General features: G+C 40.3%; 5 non-coding genes across 5 annotated transcripts; all 5 read left to right on the top strand.

The window, feature by feature from the left end:
• The first annotated feature begins 1,484 nt into the window (after positions 1-1,484).
• On the top strand, positions 1,485-1,579 carry TRNAI-UAU (transfer RNA isoleucine (anticodon UAU)). The gene is made up of 2 exons: positions 1,485-1,522; positions 1,544-1,579. It is a non-coding gene; the product is annotated as a tRNA-Ile (tRNA).
• Positions 1,580-3,887: 2,308 nt separating this feature from the next.
• On the top strand, positions 3,888-3,982 carry TRNAI-UAU (transfer RNA isoleucine (anticodon UAU)). The gene is made up of 2 exons: positions 3,888-3,925; positions 3,947-3,982. It is a non-coding gene; the product is annotated as a tRNA-Ile (tRNA).
• Positions 3,983-8,693: 4,711 nt separating this feature from the next.
• Positions 8,694-8,788, top strand: TRNAI-UAU (transfer RNA isoleucine (anticodon UAU)). Its single transcript has 2 exons — positions 8,694-8,731; positions 8,753-8,788. It is a non-coding gene; the product is annotated as a tRNA-Ile (tRNA).
• A 2,308-nt stretch (positions 8,789-11,096) lies between these two features.
• On the top strand, positions 11,097-11,191 carry TRNAI-UAU (transfer RNA isoleucine (anticodon UAU)). The gene is made up of 2 exons: positions 11,097-11,134; positions 11,156-11,191. It is a non-coding gene; the product is annotated as a tRNA-Ile (tRNA).
• Positions 11,192-15,903: 4,712 nt separating this feature from the next.
• TRNAI-UAU (transfer RNA isoleucine (anticodon UAU)) lies at positions 15,904-15,998 on the top strand. Its single transcript has 2 exons — positions 15,904-15,941; positions 15,963-15,998. It is a non-coding gene; the product is annotated as a tRNA-Ile (tRNA).
• The last annotated feature ends 6 nt before the right edge of the window (positions 15,999-16,004 follow it).

The following is a 16,004-nucleotide window of genomic DNA, read 5'->3' as shown; positions in this document are numbered from 1 at the left end:
TCCAAAGGTGCCTCTGCTCGAGCCCTATAACGCTCGTTATGTGGAAGCAGATTGAGCAGAAAGAGAGGTCAGATACTCGCTCAACCTTTCCAAGGGACGGTAAACATTGAGTTATTATCTGGTTTTGCCTAGCAGGGTGAGAACAGCGTTTGTCAGGCGTTTGTCAGGCAATCGGAAGGGGAGACGAATGAGTCGTAGTTCTCTGGTATTATTCAAGTCTTCTTGCTAAGATAAAAGGAGAAAAGGGAACGTTGACAATAAGCAAGCTTAAAACGAGGTGTGATTCCTAGGTGAAATAACTTGAAAAGAGTTAAGATTTAAAAGATAAACAGAAGATCCTGATGAGGATTGAACTCGTGTCCCCTGGTTCCAAAAAATCCGTGCTTTGCCACTGAGCTACAAAGCAGGAGGATTTCCATATCTCAGAGTGCCATATGTAGTCTTAAGGAAGAATGTGGCCAGCTGTGAGTTTCAGAGTATGAGTGGAAACCTATGTACTTATGAATGTCAACATATAGGCACACATTAAACTACATTCTTAAGGCACTTTTCGTGGAAGGTGGCAAAACTCTATATTCTTAGGAGAATATTAAAGTACTCACATTACTCAGGATATGGATATCAGTAGTTAGTATCTCTGCAATCTGAGACATTTACAGGAAACTACTCATCAGAAGGGATATGTCAGTGCAGGGCAGACATAAATAAATGGCTCTTCAAACAGCTGACACTTTAGTAGTAAGAGCTGCTTTCTATTCCTTCCAGATATCCAAACTAAGTAGAAGGCCATGCTTGAAGGAAAGACATTCTTCTGGGCTCTCCATGAAAGACTAACTTTCTAATAAACACAACACCCTCTATTTTATTTAATGTATTTGCTACAATGGATTAGCCAGATGGGATCATCTAACGATTTCTGGATGTGTCTCGAAAGAGAGCGTGATTATACTGGGAGCAGTGCTGACCTTCAAAAACCAACATGATCGGACTTTGACGATGGTGGGATTTGTATCCACACATGCAGAGCACACTGTATGGGCAGTCCGCCACCTTAACCACTCACCCACTTCATCCACCCTGTAACAGGATTTAAAGCATTTGTACACATGAGGTACTCTGTTGACACTAGTCTGTAGCTAAAATGAAAACAGTTGAAGTAAGATATCCAACTACCCACCTTCCCCCAACTTGGGTCCAACATATCATTTTCTGGCTAAATTCCTCCTTTGTGCTTATGAGACATAACAATTAGATTCCCCTAGACTTTGTCGGAACTGACGAGATATAATTGAATGTGGTTTTCAAAAGACTGAATTTTATGTTACAGGACAATTATAGAATCTTTTCCGGTTCCACTGTAATTGTAGTAATCAGGGTAACATGTTTGCATGTGAGCTGATCTTGCATACGGTATGTTGATGACGATCCTGTCGTCTACTAAGTCACCTCTGGGTGGCGCAGTTGGACTCATGGTGTATGTGTGAGCTCCAGTGGCGCAATCGGTTAGCGCGCGGTACTTATACAGCAGTACTTGCACTGAGCCATGCCGAGGTTGTGAGTTCGAGCCTCACCTGGAGCAACTGCATTAACTTTTTTAAATCATTTCAATGAAAGGAAAAATTAAACTCAGATTAAAGATGGCGCTTGCTAAAGATTATTTACTTCTATTCAGAATCTTCCTGTCTAACTCCTCCGAGTCCCTAGGATCACATCACCTTCGGGACGATTCGTTTCACTGCATTATGATGTGCTGACTTGTGAACTATGCATTCACATCAGTGTATTCAAAAAGAAATTTGCTAAATAACAAGAATAATAAAAACAGTATAGTCGCATGAATAGCCATAAATTGAAGAGCTGCAAAAAATGTTGATCAACCAAATTGAATAAAATATAACTCATATAAATGGCAAAAGGATAGCATCATCACACAAAGGCCTTAGCCAAATATGCTATTCCTCTAAAGTAGATTGTACCTCTTGTGTGCTGTGATTGTTCCTCCAATACAAAATTCATTTTTAATTTGTCTGCAATTTTGAAAAATAATGCCTGCTAGAAGTCAACTTTTTAAAATGATTTCATTCATGACACGTATTTCTCTAACCTGTGATTGTGGTCCATGCTCAATTTCTCTTTTCCTCATCCCCATCCTGATTCTACTTCTTGAGACACCAGGTTCACTTCTTTATCCACCCCAACCAATCAAGGTCACCAAATCGATCAAACAAGTCTGCCTGCATTCACTTTCACTTTAAGTACAAGATAAGTTGTATCATTTGAACAGAGAGCATGAGAAAAGGAAGTTTATGGTGAGTGGTGGCTGGGGTTTTGAGGATTCACCTCATTTTCCTGAGAGCCGAGGTATCTGGGAGCTATAGTGTTTTGAGAGGAAATAAATTAAAATCTCCAAGGTGCCACTGCTCGAGCCCTATAACGCTCGTTATGTGGAAGCAGATTGAGCAGAAAGAGAGGTCAGATACTCGCTCAACCTTTCCAAGGGACGGTAAACATTGAGTTATTATCTGGTTTTGCCTAGCAGGGTGAGAACAGCGTTTGTCAGGCGTTTGTCAGGCAATCGGAAGGGGAGACGAATGAGTCGTAGTTCTCTGGTATTATTCAAGTCTTCTTGTTAAGATAAAAGCAGAAAAGGGAACGTTGACAATAAGCAAGCTTAAAACGAGGTGTTATTCCTAGGTGAAATAACTTGAAAAGAGTTAAGATTTAAAAGATAAACAGAAGACCCTGATGAGGATTGAACTCGTGTCCCCTGGTTCCCAAAAATTAGTGCTTTGCCACTGAGCTACAAAGCCAGACGGTTTCCGATCTCAGAGTGCCATATGTAGTCTTAAGGCAGAATGTGGCCAGCTGTGACTTTCAGGGTATGAGTGGAAGCCTATGTACTTATGAATGTCAACATATAGGCACAAATTAAACTACATTCTTAAGGCACTTTTCTTGGAAGGTGGCAAAACTCTATATTCTTAGGAGAATATTAAAGTACTCACATTACTCAGGATATGGATATCAGTAGTTAGTATCTCTGCAATCTGAGACATTTACAGGAAACTGCTCATCAGAAGGGATATGTCAGTGCAGGGCAGACATAAATAAATGGCTCTTCAAACAGCTGACACTTTAGTAGTAAGAGCTGCTTTCTATTCCTTCCAGATATCCAAACTAAGTAGAAGGCCATGCTTGAAGGAAAGACATTCTTCTGGGCTCTCCATGAAAGACTAACTTTCTAATAAACACAACACCCTCTATTTTATTTAATGTATTTGCTACAATGGATTAGCCAGATGGGATCATCTAACGATTTCTGGATGTGTCTCGAAAGAGAGCGTAATTATACTGGGAGCAGTGCTGACCTTCAAAAACCAACATGATCGGACTTTGACGATGGTGGGATTTGTATCCACACATGCAGAGCACACTGTATGGGCAGTCCGCCACCTTAACCACTCACCCACTTCATCCACCCTGTAACATGATTTAAAGCATTTGTACACACGAGGTACTCTGTTGACACTAGTCTGTAGCTAAAATGAAAACAGTTGGAGTAAGATATCCAACTACCCACCTTCCCCCAACTTGGGTCCAACATATCATTTTCTGGCTAAATTCCTCCTTTGTGCTTATGAGACATAACAATTAGATTCCCCTAGACTTTGTCGGAACTGACGAGATATAATTGAATGTGGTTTTCAAAAGACTGAATTTTATGTTACAGGACAATTATAGAATCTTTTCCGGTTCCACTGTAATTGTAGTAATCAGGGTAACATGTTTGCATGTGAGCTGATCTTGCATACGGTATGTTGATGACGATCCTGTCGTCTACTAAGTCACCTCTGGGTGGCGCAGTTGGACTCATGGTGTATGTGTGAGCTCCAGTGGCGCAATCGGTTAGCGCGCGGTACTTATACAGCAGTACTTGCACTGAGCCATGCCGAGGTTGTGAGTTCGAGCCTCACCTGGAGCAACTGCATTAACTTTTTTAAATCATTTCAATGAAAGGAAAAATTAAACTCAGATTAAAGATGGCGCTTGCTAAAGATTATTTACTTCTATTCAGAATCTTCCTGTCTAACTCCTCCGAGTCCCTAGGATCACATCACCTTCGGGACGATTCGTTTCACTGCATTATGATGTGCTGACTTGTGAACTATGCATTCACATCAGTGTATTCAAAAAGAAATTTGCTAAATAACAAGAATAATAAAAACAGTATAGTCGCATGAATAGCCATAAATTGAAGAGCTGCAAAAAATGTTGATCAACCAAATTGAATAAAATATAACTCATATAAATGGCAAAAGGATAGCATCATCACACAAAGGCCTTAGCCAAATATGCTATTCCTCTAAAGTAGATTGTACCTCTTGTGTGCTGTGATTGTTCCTCCAATACAAAATTCATTTTTAATTTGTCTGCAATTTTGAAAAATAATGCCTGCTAGAAGTCAACTTTTTAAAATGATTTCATTCATGACACGTATTTCTCTAACCTGTGATTGTGGTCCATGCTCAATTTCTCTTTTCCTCATCCCCATCCTGATTCTACTTCTTGAGACACCAGGTTCACTTCTTTATCCACCCCAACCAATCAAGGTCACCAAATCGATCAAACAAGTCTGCCTGCATTCACTTTCACTTTAAGTACAAGATAAGTTGTATCATTTGAACAGAGAGCATGAGAAAAGGAAGTTTATGGTGAGTGGTGGCTGGGGTTTTGAGGATTCACCTCATTTTCCTGAGAGCCGAGGTATCTGGGAGCTATAGTGTTTTGAGAGGAAATAAATTAAAATCTCCAAGGTGCCACTGCTCGAGCCCTATAACGCTCGTTATGTGGAAGCAGATTGAGCAGAAAGAGAGGTCAGATACTCGCTCAACCTTTCCAAGGGACGGTAAACATTGAGTTATTATCTGGTTTTGCCTAGCAGGGTGAGAACAGCGTTTGTCAGGCGTTTGTCAGGCAATCGGAAGGGGAGACGAATGAGTCGTAGTTCTCTGGTATTATTCAAGTCTTCTTGTTAAGATAAAAGCAGAAAAGGGAACGTTGACAATAAGCAAGCTTAAAACGAGGTGTTATTCCTAGGTGAAATAACTTGAAAAGAGTTAAGATTTAAAAGATAAACAGAAGACCCTGATGAGGATTGAACTCGTGTCCCCTGGTTCCCAAAAATTAGTGCTTTGCCACTGAGCTACAAAGCCAGACGGTTTCCGATCTCAGAGTGCCATATGTAGTCTTAAGGCAGAATGTGGCCAGCTGTGACTTTCAGGGTATGAGTGGAAGCCTATGTACTTATGAATGTCAACATATAGGCACAAATTAAACTACATTCTTAAGGCACTTTTCTTGGAAGGTGGCAAAACTCTATATTCTTAGGAGAATATTAAAGTACTCACATTACTCAGGATATGGATATCAGTAGTTAGTATCTCTGCAATCTGAGACATTTACAGGAAACTGCTCATCAGAAGGGATATGTCAGTGCAGGGCAGACATAAATAAATGGCTCTTCAAACAGCTGACACTTTAGTAGTAAGAGCTGCTTTCTATTCCTTCCAGATATCCAAACTAAGTAGAAGGCCATGCTTGAAGGAAAGACATTCTTCTGGGCTCTCCATGAAAGACTAACTTTCTAATAAACACAACACCCTCTATTTTATTTAATGTATTTGCTACAATGGATTAGCCAGATGGGATCATCTAACGATTTCTGGATGTGTCTCGAAAGAGAGCGTAATTATACTGGGAGCAGTGCTGACCTTCAAAAACCAACATGATCGGACTTTGACGATGGTGGGATTTGTATCCACACATGCAGAGCACACTGTATGGGCAGTCCGCCACCTTAACCACTCACCCACTTCATCCACCCTGTAACATGATTTAAAGCATTTGTACACACGAGGTACTCTGTTGACACTAGTCTGTAGCTAAAATGAAAACAGTTGGAGTAAGATATCCAACTACCCACCTTCCCCCAACTTGGGTCCAACATATCATTTTCTGGCTAAATTCCTCCTTTGTGCTTATGAGACATAACAATTAGATTCCCCTAGACTTTGTCGGAACTGACGAGATATAATTGAATGTGGTTTTCAAAAGACTGAATTTTATGTTACAGGACAATTATAGAATCTTTTCCGGTTCCACTGTAATTGTAGTAATCAGGGTAACATGTTTGCATGTGAGCTGATCTTGCATACGGTATGTTGATGACGATCCTGTCGTCTATTAAGTCACCTCTAGGTCACGCAGTTGGACTCATGGTGTATGTGTGAGCTCCAGTGGCGCAATCGATTAGCACGCAGTACTTATACAGCAATACTTGCACTGAGCCATGCCGAGGTTGTGAGTTCGAGCCTCACCTCGAGCAACTGCATTATCTTTTTTAAATCATTACACTGAAAGGAAAAATTAAACTCAGATTAAAGATGGCGCTTGCTAAAGATTATTCACTTCTATTCAGAATCTTCCTGTCTGACTCCTCCGGGTCCCTAGGATCACATCGCCTTCGGGACGATTCGTTTCACTGCATTATGATGTGCTGACTTGTGAACTATGCATTCACATCAGTGTATTCAAAAAGAAATTTGCTAAATAACAAGAATAATAAAAACAGTATAGTCGCATGAATAGCCATAAATTGAAGAGCTGCAAAAAATGTTGATCAACCAAATTGAATAAAATATAACTCATATAAATGGCAAAAGGATAGCATCATCACACAAAGGCCTTAGCCAAATATGCTATTCCTCTAAAGTAGATTGTACCTCTTGTGTGCTGTGATTGTTCCTCCAATACAAAATTCATTTTTAATTTGTCTGCAATTTTGAAAAATAATGCCTGCTAGAAGTCAACTTTTTTAAATGATTTCATTCATGACACGTATTTCTCTAACCTGTGATTGTGGTCCATGCTCAATTTCTCTTTTCCTCATCCCCATCCTGATTCTACTTCTTGAGACACCAGGTTCACTTCTTTATCCACCCCAACCAATCAAGGTCACCAAATCTATCAAACAAGTCTGCCTGCATTCACTTTCACTTTAAGTACAAGATAAGTTGTATCATTTGAACAGAGAGCATGAGAAAAGGAAGTTTATGGTGAGTGGTGGCTGGGGTTTTGAGGATTCACCTCATTTTCCTGAGAGCCGAGGTATCTGGGAGCTATAGTGTTTTGAGAGGAAAGAAATTAAAATCTCCAAGGTGCCACTGCTCGAGCCCTATAACGCTCGTTATGTGGAAGCAGATTGAGCAGAAAGAGAGGTCAGATACTCGCTCAACCTTTCCAAGGGACGGTAAACATTGAGTTATTATCTGGTTTTGCCTAGCAGGGTGAGAACAGCGTTTGTCAGGCGTTTGTCAGGCAATGGAAGGGGAGACGAATGAGTCGTAGTTCTCTGGTATTATTCAAGTCTTCTTGCTAAGATAAAAGCAGAAAAGGGAACGTTGACAATAAGCAAGCTTAAAACGAGGTGTGATTCCTAGGTGAAATAACTTGAAAAGAGTTAAGATTTAAAAGATAAACAGAAGATCCTGATGAGGATTGAACTCGTGTCCCCTGGTTCCAAAAAATCCGTGCTTTGCCACTGAGCTACAAAGCCGGAGGATTTCCATATCTCAGAGTGCCATATGTAGTCTTAAGGCAGAATGTGGCCAGCTGTGAGTTTCAGAGTATGAGTGGAAACCTATGTACTTATGAATGTCAACATATAGGCACACATTAAACTACATTCTTAAGGCACTTTTCGTGGAAGGTGGCAAAACTCTATATTCTTAGGAGAATATTAAAGAACTCACATTACTCAGGATATGGATATCAGTAGTTAGTATCTCTGCAATCTGAGACATTTACAGGAAACTACTCATCAGAAGGGATATGTCAGTGCAGGGCAGACATAAATAAATGGCTCTTCAAACAGCTGACACTTTAGTAGTAAGAGCTGCTTTCTATTCCTTCCAGATATCCAAACTAAGTAGAAGGCCATGCTTGAAGGAAAGACATTCTTCTGGGCTCTCCATGAAAGACTAACTTTCTAATAAACACAACACCCTCTATTTTATTTAATGTATTTGCTACAATGGATTAGCCAGATGGGATCATCTAACGATTTCTGGATGTGTCTCGAAAGAGAGCGTAATTATACTGGGAGCAGTGCTGACCTTCAAAAACCAACATGATCGGACTTTGACGATGGTGGGATTTGTATCCACACATGCAGAGCACACTGTATGGGCAGTCCGCCACCTTAACCACTCACCCACTTCATCCACCCTGTAACAGGATTTAAAGCATTTGTACACACGAGGTACTCTGTTGACACTAGTCTGTAGCTAAAATGAAAACAGTTGAAGTAAGATATCCAACTACCCACCTTCCCCCAACTTGGGTCCAACATATCATTTTCTGGCTAAATTCCTCCTTTGTGCTTATGAGACATAACAATTAGATTCCCCTAGACTTTGTCGGAACTGACGAGATATAATTGAATGTGGTTTTCAAAAGACTGAATTTTATGTTACAGGACAATTATAGAATCTTTTCCGGTTCCACTGTAATTGTAGTAATCAGGGTAACATGTTTGCATGTGAGCTGATCTTGCATACGGTATGTTGATGACGATCCTGTCGTCTACTAAGTCACCTCTAGGTGGCGCAGTTGGACTCATGGTGTATGTGTGAGCTCCAGTGGCGCAATCGGTTAGCGCGCGGTACTTATACAGCAGTACTTGCACTGAGCCATGCCGAGGTTGTGAGTTCGAGCCTCACCTGGAGCAACTGCATTTTCTTTTTTAAATCATTTCAATGAAAGGAAAAATTAAACTCAGATTAAAGATGGCGCTTGCTAAAGATTATTTACTTCTATTCAGAATCTTCCTGTCTAACTCCTCCGGGTCCCTAGGATCACATCGCCTTCGGGACGATTCGTTTCACTGCATTATGATGTGCTGACTTGTGAACTATGCATTCACATCAGTGTATTCAAAAAGAAATTTGCTAAATAACAAGAATAATAAAAACAGTATAGTCGCATGAATAGCCATAAATTGAAGAGCTGCAAAAAATGTTGATCAACCAAATTGAATAAAATATAACTCATATAAATGGCAAAAGGATAGCATCATCACACAAAGGCCTTAGCCAAATATGCTATTCCTCTAAAGTAGATTGTACCTCTTGTGTGCTGTGATTGTTCCTCCAATACTAAATTCATTTTTAATTTGTCTGCAATTTTGAAAAATAATGCCTGCTAGAAGTCAACTTTTTAAAATGATTTCATTCATGACACGTATTTCTCTAACCTGTGATCGTGGTCCATGCTCAATTTCTCTTTTCCTCATCCCCATCCTGATTCTACTTCTTGAGACACCAGGTTCACTTCTTTATCCACCCCAACCAATCAAGGTCACCAAATCTATCAAACAAGTCTGCCTGCATTCACTTTCACTTTAAGTACAAGATAAGTTGTATCATTTGAACAGAGAGCATGAGAAAAGGAAGTTTATGGTGAGTGGTGGCTGGGGTTTTGAGGATTCACCTCATTTTCCTGAGAGCCGAGGTATCTGGGAGCTATAGTGTTTTGAGAGGAAATAAATTAAAATCTCCAAGGTGCCACTGCTCGAGCCCTATAACGCTCGTTATGTGGAAGCAGATTGAGCAGAAAGAGAGGTCAGATACTCGCTCAACCTTTCCAAGGGACGGTAAACATTGAGTTATTCTCTGGTTTTGCCTAGCAGGGTGAGAACAGCGTTTGTCAGGCGTTTGTCAGGCAATCGGAAGGGGAGACGAATGAGTCGTAGTTCTCTGGTATTATTCAAGTCTTCTTGCTAAGATAAAAGTAGAAAAGGGAACGTTGACAATAAGCAAGCTTAAAACGAGGTGTGATTCCTAGGTGAAATAACTTGAAAAGAGTTAAGATTTAAAAGATAAACAGAAGACCCTGATGAGGATTGAACTCGTGTCCCCTGGTTCCAAAAAATTAGTGCTTTGCCACTGAGCTACAAAGCCAGACGGTTTCCGATCTCAGAGTGCCATATGTAGTCTTAAGGCAGAATGTCGCCAGCTGTGAGTTTCAGAGTATGAGTGGAAACCTATGTACTTATGAATGTCAACATATAGGCACACATTAAACTACATTCTTAAGGCACTTTTCGTGGAAGGTGGCAAAACTCTATATTCTTAGGAGAATATTAAAGTACTCACATTACTCAGGATATGGATATCAGTAGTTAGTATCTCTGCAATCTGAGACATTTACAGGAAACTGCTCATCAGAAGGGATATGTCATTGCAGGGCAGACATAAATAAATGGCTCTTCAAACAGCTGACACTTTAGTAGTAAGAGCTGCTTTCTATTCCTTCCAGATATCCAAACTAAGTAGAAGGCCATGCTTGAAGGAAAGACATTCTTCTGGTCTCTCCATGAAAGACTAACTTTCTAATAAACACAACACCCTCTATTTTATTTAATGTATTTGCTACAATGGATTAGCCAGATGGGATCATCTAACGATTTCTGGATGTGTCTCGAAAGAGAGCGTAATTATACTGGGAGCAGTGCTGACCTTCAAAAACCAACATGATCGGACTTTGACGATGGTGGGATTTGTATCCACACATGCAGAGCACACTGTATGGGCAGTCCGCCACCTTAACCACTCACCCACTTCATCCACCCTGTAACATGATTTAAAGCATTTGTACACACGAGGTACTCTGTTGACACTAGTCTGTAGCTAAAATGAAAACAGTTGAAGTAAGATATCCAACTACCCACCTTCCCCCAACTTGGGTCCAACATATCATTTTCTGGCTAAATTCCTCCTTTGTGCTTATGAGACATAACAATTAGATTCCCCTAGACTTTGTCGGAACTGACGAGATATAATTGAATGTGGTTTTCAAAAGACTGAATTTTATGTTACAGGACAATTATAGAATCTTTTCCGGTTCCACTGTAATTGTAGTAATCAGGGTAACATTTTTGCATGTGAGCTGATCTTGCATACGGTATGTTGATGACGATCCTGTCGTCTACTAAGTCACCTCTAGGTGGCGCAGTTGGACTCATGGTGTATGTGTGAGCTCCAGTGGCGCAATCGGTTAGCGCGCGGTACTTATACAGCAGTACTTGCACTGAGCCATGCCGAGGATGTGAGTTCGAGCCTCACCTGGAGCAACTGCATTATCTTTTTTAAATCATTTCAATGAAAGGAAAAATTAAACTCAGATTAAAGATGGCGCTTGCTAAAGATTATTTACTTCTATTCAGAATCTTCCTGTCTAACTCCTCCGGGTCCCTAGGATCACATCACCTTCGGGACGATTCGTTTCACTGCATTATGATGTGCTGACTTGTGAACTATGCATTCACATCAGTGTATTCAAAAATAAATTTGCTAAATAACAAGAATAATAAAAACAGTATAGTCGCATGAATAGCCATAAATTGAAGAGCTGCAAAAAATGTTGATCAACCAAATTGAATAAAATATAACTCATATAAATGGCAAAAGGATAGCATCATCACACAAAGGCCTTAGCCAAATATGCTATTCCTCTAAAGTAGATTGTACCTCTTGTGTGCTGTGATTGTTCCTCCAATACAAAATTCATTTTTAATTTGTCTGCAATTTTGAAAAATAATGCCTGCTAGAAGTCAACTTTTTAAAATGATTTCATTCATGACACGTATTTCTCTAACCTGTGATTGTGGTCCATGCTCAATTTCTCTTTTCCTCATCCCCATCCTGATTCTACTTCTTGAGACACCAGGTTCACTTCTTTATCCACCCCAACCAATCAAGGTCACCAAATCTATCAAACAAGTCTGCCTGCATTCACTTTCACTTTAAGTACAAGATAAGTTGTATCATTTGAACAGAGAGCATGAGAAAAGGAAGTTTATGGTGAGTGGTGGCTGGGGTTTTGAGGATTCACCTCATTTTCCTGAGAGCCGAGGTATCTGGGAGCTATAGTGTTTTGAGAGGAAAGAAATTAAAATCTCCAAGGTGCCACTGCTCGAGCCCTATAACGCTCGTTATGTGGAAGCAGATTGAGCAGAAAGAGAGGTCAGATACTCGCTCAACCTTTCCAAGGGACGGTAAACATTGAGTTATTATCTGGTTTTGCCTTGCAGGGTGAGAACAGCGTTTGTCAGGCGTTTGTCAGGCAATGGAAGGGGAGACGAATGAGTCGTAGTTCTCTGGTATTATTCAAGTCTTCTTGCTAAGATAAAAGCAGAAAAGGGAACGTTGACAATAAGCAAGCTTAAAACGAGGTGTGATTCCTAGGTGAAATAACTTGAAAAGAGTTAAGATTTAAAAGATAAACAGAAGATCCTGATGAGGATTGAACTCGTGTCCCCTGGTTCCAAAAAATCCGTGCTTTGCCACTGAGCTACAAAGCCGGAGGATTTCCATATCTCAGAGTGCCATATGTAGTCTTAAGGCAGAATGTGGCCAGCTGTGAGTTTCAGAGTATGAGTGGAAACCTATGTACTTATGAATGTCAACATATAGGCACACATTAAACTACATTCTTAAGGCACTTTTCGTGGAAGGTGGCAAAACTCTATATTCTTAGGAGAATATTAAAGAACTCACATTACTCAGGATATGGATATCAGTAGTTAGTATCTCTGCAATCTGAGACATTTACAGGAAACTACTCATCAGAAGGGATATGTCAGTGCAGGGCAGACATAAATAAATGGCTCTTCAAACAGCTGACACTTTAGTAGTAAGAGCTGCTTTCTATTCCTTCCAGATATCCAAACTAAGTAGAAGGCCATGCTTGAAGGAAAGACATTCTTCTGGGCTCTCCATGAAAGACTAACTTTCTAATAAACACAACACCCTCTATTTTATTTAATGTATTTGCTACAATGGATTAGCCAGATGGGATCATCTAACGATTTCTGGATGTGTCTCGAAAGAGAGCGTAATTATACTGGGAGCAGTGCTGACCTTCAAAAACCAACATGATCCGACTTTGACGATGGTGGGATTGGTATCCACACATGCAGAGCACACTGTATGGGCAGTCCGCCACCTTAACCACTCACCCACTTCATCCACCCTGTAACAGGATTTAAAGCATTTGTACACACGAGGTACTCTGTTGACACTAGTCTGTAGCTAAAATGAAAACAGTTGAAGTAAGATATCCAACTACCCACCTTCCCCCAACTTGGGTCCAACATATCATTTTCTGGCTAAATTCCTCCTTTGTGCTTATGAGACATAACAATTAGATTCCCCTAGACTTTGTCGGAACTGACGAGATATAATTGAATGTGGTTTTCAAAAGACTGAATTTTATGTTACAGGACAATTATAGAATCTTTTCCAGTTCCACTGTAATTGTAGTAATCAGGGTAACATGTTTGCATGTGAGCTGATCTTGCATACGGTATGTTGATGACGATCCTGTCGTCTACTAAGTCACCTCTAGGTGGCGCAGTTGGACTCATGGTGTATGTGTGAGCTCCAGTGGCGCAATCGATTAGCATGCGGTACTTATACAGCAATACTTGCACTGTGCCATGCCGAGGTTGTGAGTTCGAGCCTCACCTCGAGCAACTGCATTATCTTTTTTAAATCATTACACTGAAAGGAAAAATTAAACTCAGATTAAAGATGGCGCTTGCTAAAGATTATTCACTTCTATTCAGAATCTTCCTGTCTGACTCCTCCGGGTCCCTAGGATCACATCGCCTTCGGGACGATTCGTTTCACTGCATTATGATGTGCTGACTTGTGAACTATGCATTCACATCAGTGTATTCAAAAAGAAATTTGCTAAATAACAAAAATAATAAAAACAGTATAGTCGCATGAATAGCCATAAATTGAAGAGCTGCAAAAAATGTTGATCAACCAAATTGAATAAAATATAACTCATATAAATGGCAAAAGGATAGCATCATCACACAAAGGCCTTAGCCAAATATGCTATTCCTCTAAAGTAGATTGTACCTCTTGTGTGCTGTGATTGTTCCTCCAATACAAAATTCATTTTTAATTTGTCTGCAATTTTGAAAAATAATGCCTGCTAGAAGTCAACTTTTTAAAATGATTTCATTCATGACACGTATTTCTCTAACCTGTGATTGTGGTCCATGCTCAATTTCTCTTTTCCTCATCCCCATCCTGATTCAACTTCTTGAGACACCAGGTTCACTTCTTTATCCACCCCAACCAATCAAGGTCACCAAATCTATCAAACAAGTCTGCCTGCATTCACTTTCACTTTAAGTACAAGATAAGTTGTATCATTTGAACAGAGAGCATGAGAAAAGGAAGTTTATGGTGAGTGGTGGCTGGGGTTTTGAGGATTCACCTCATTTTCCTGAGAGCCGAGGTATCTGGGAGCTATAGTGTTTTGAGAGGAAAGAAATTAAAATCTCCAAGGTGCCACTGCTCGAGCCCTATAACGCTCGTTATGTGGAAGCAGATTGAGCAGAAAGAGAGGTCAGATACTCGCTCAACCTTTCCAAGGGACGGTAAACATTGAGTTATTATCTGGTTTTGCCTAGCAGGGTGAGAACAGCGTTTGTCAGGCGTTTGTCAGGCAATCGGAAGGGGAGACGAATGATTCGTAGTTCTCTGGTATTATTCAAGTCTTCTTGCTAAGATAAAAGCAGAAAAGGGAACGTTGACAATAAGCAAGCTTAAAACGAGGTGTGGTTCCTAGGTGAAATAACTTGAAAAGAGTTAAGATTTAAAAGATAAACAGAAGATCCTGATGAGGATTGAACTCGTGTCCCCTGGTTCCAAAAAATCCGTGCTTTGCCACTGAGCTACAAAGCCGGAGGATTTCCATATCTCAGAGTGCCATATGTAGTCTTAAGGCAGAATGTGGCCAGCTGTGAGTTTCAGAGTATGAGTGGAAACCTATGTACTTATGAATGTCAACATATAGGCACACATTAAACTACATTCTTAAGGCACTTTTCGTGGAAGGTGGCAAAACTCTATATTCTTAGGAGAATATTAAAGAACTCACATTACTCAGGATATGGATATCAGTAGTTAGTATCTCTGCAATCTGAGACATTTACAGGAAACTGCTCATCAGAAGGGATATGTCAGTGCAGGGCAGACATAAATGAATGGCTCTTCAAACAGCTGACACTTTAGTAGTAAGAGCTGCTTTCTATTCCTTCCAGATATCCAAACTAAGTAGAAGGCCATGCTTGAAGGAAAGACATTCTTCTGGGCTCTCCATGAAAGACTAACTTTCTAATAAACACAACACCCTCTATTTTATTTAATGTATTTTTTACAATGGATTAGCCAGATGGGATCATCTAACGATTTCTGGATGTGTCTCGAAAGAGAGCGTAATTATACTGGGAGCAGTGCTGACCTTCAAAAACCAACATGATCGGACTTTGACGATGGTGGGATTTGTATCCACACATGCAGAGCACACTGTATGGGCAGTCCGCCACCTTAACCACTCACCCACTTCATCCACCCTGTAACAGGATTTAAAGCATTTGTACACATGAGGTACTCTGATGACACTAGTCTGTAGCTAAAATTAAAACAGTTGAAGTAAGATATCCAACTACCCACCTTCCCCCAACTTGGGTCCAACATATCATTTTCTGGCTAAATTCCTCCTTTGTGCTTATGAGACATAACAATTAGATTCCTCTAGACTTTGTCGGAACTGACGAGATATAATTGAATGTGGTTTTCAAAAGACTGAATTTTATGTTACAGGACAATTATAGAATCTTTTCCGGTTCCACTGTAATTGTAGTAATCAGGGTAACATGTTTGCATGTGAGCTGATCTTGCATACGGTATGTTGATGACGATCCTGTCGTCTACTAAGTCACCTCTAGGTGGCGCAGTTGGACTCATGGTGTATGTGTGAGCTCCAGTGGCGCAATCGGTTAGCGCGCGGTACTTATACAGCAGTACTTGCACTGAGCCATGCCGAGGATGTGAGTTCGAGCCTCACCTGGAGCAACTGCA

The sequence above is a fragment of the Pleurodeles waltl genome, chromosome 6, assembly GCF_031143425.1.
Source record: "Pleurodeles waltl isolate 20211129_DDA chromosome 6, aPleWal1.hap1.20221129, whole genome shotgun sequence".
Lineage (NCBI taxonomy): Eukaryota > Metazoa > Chordata > Amphibia > Caudata > Salamandridae > Pleurodeles > Pleurodeles waltl.
Note: the sequence above shows the minus strand (reverse complement) of the source record. Positions and strands in the feature narration are given on the sequence as shown.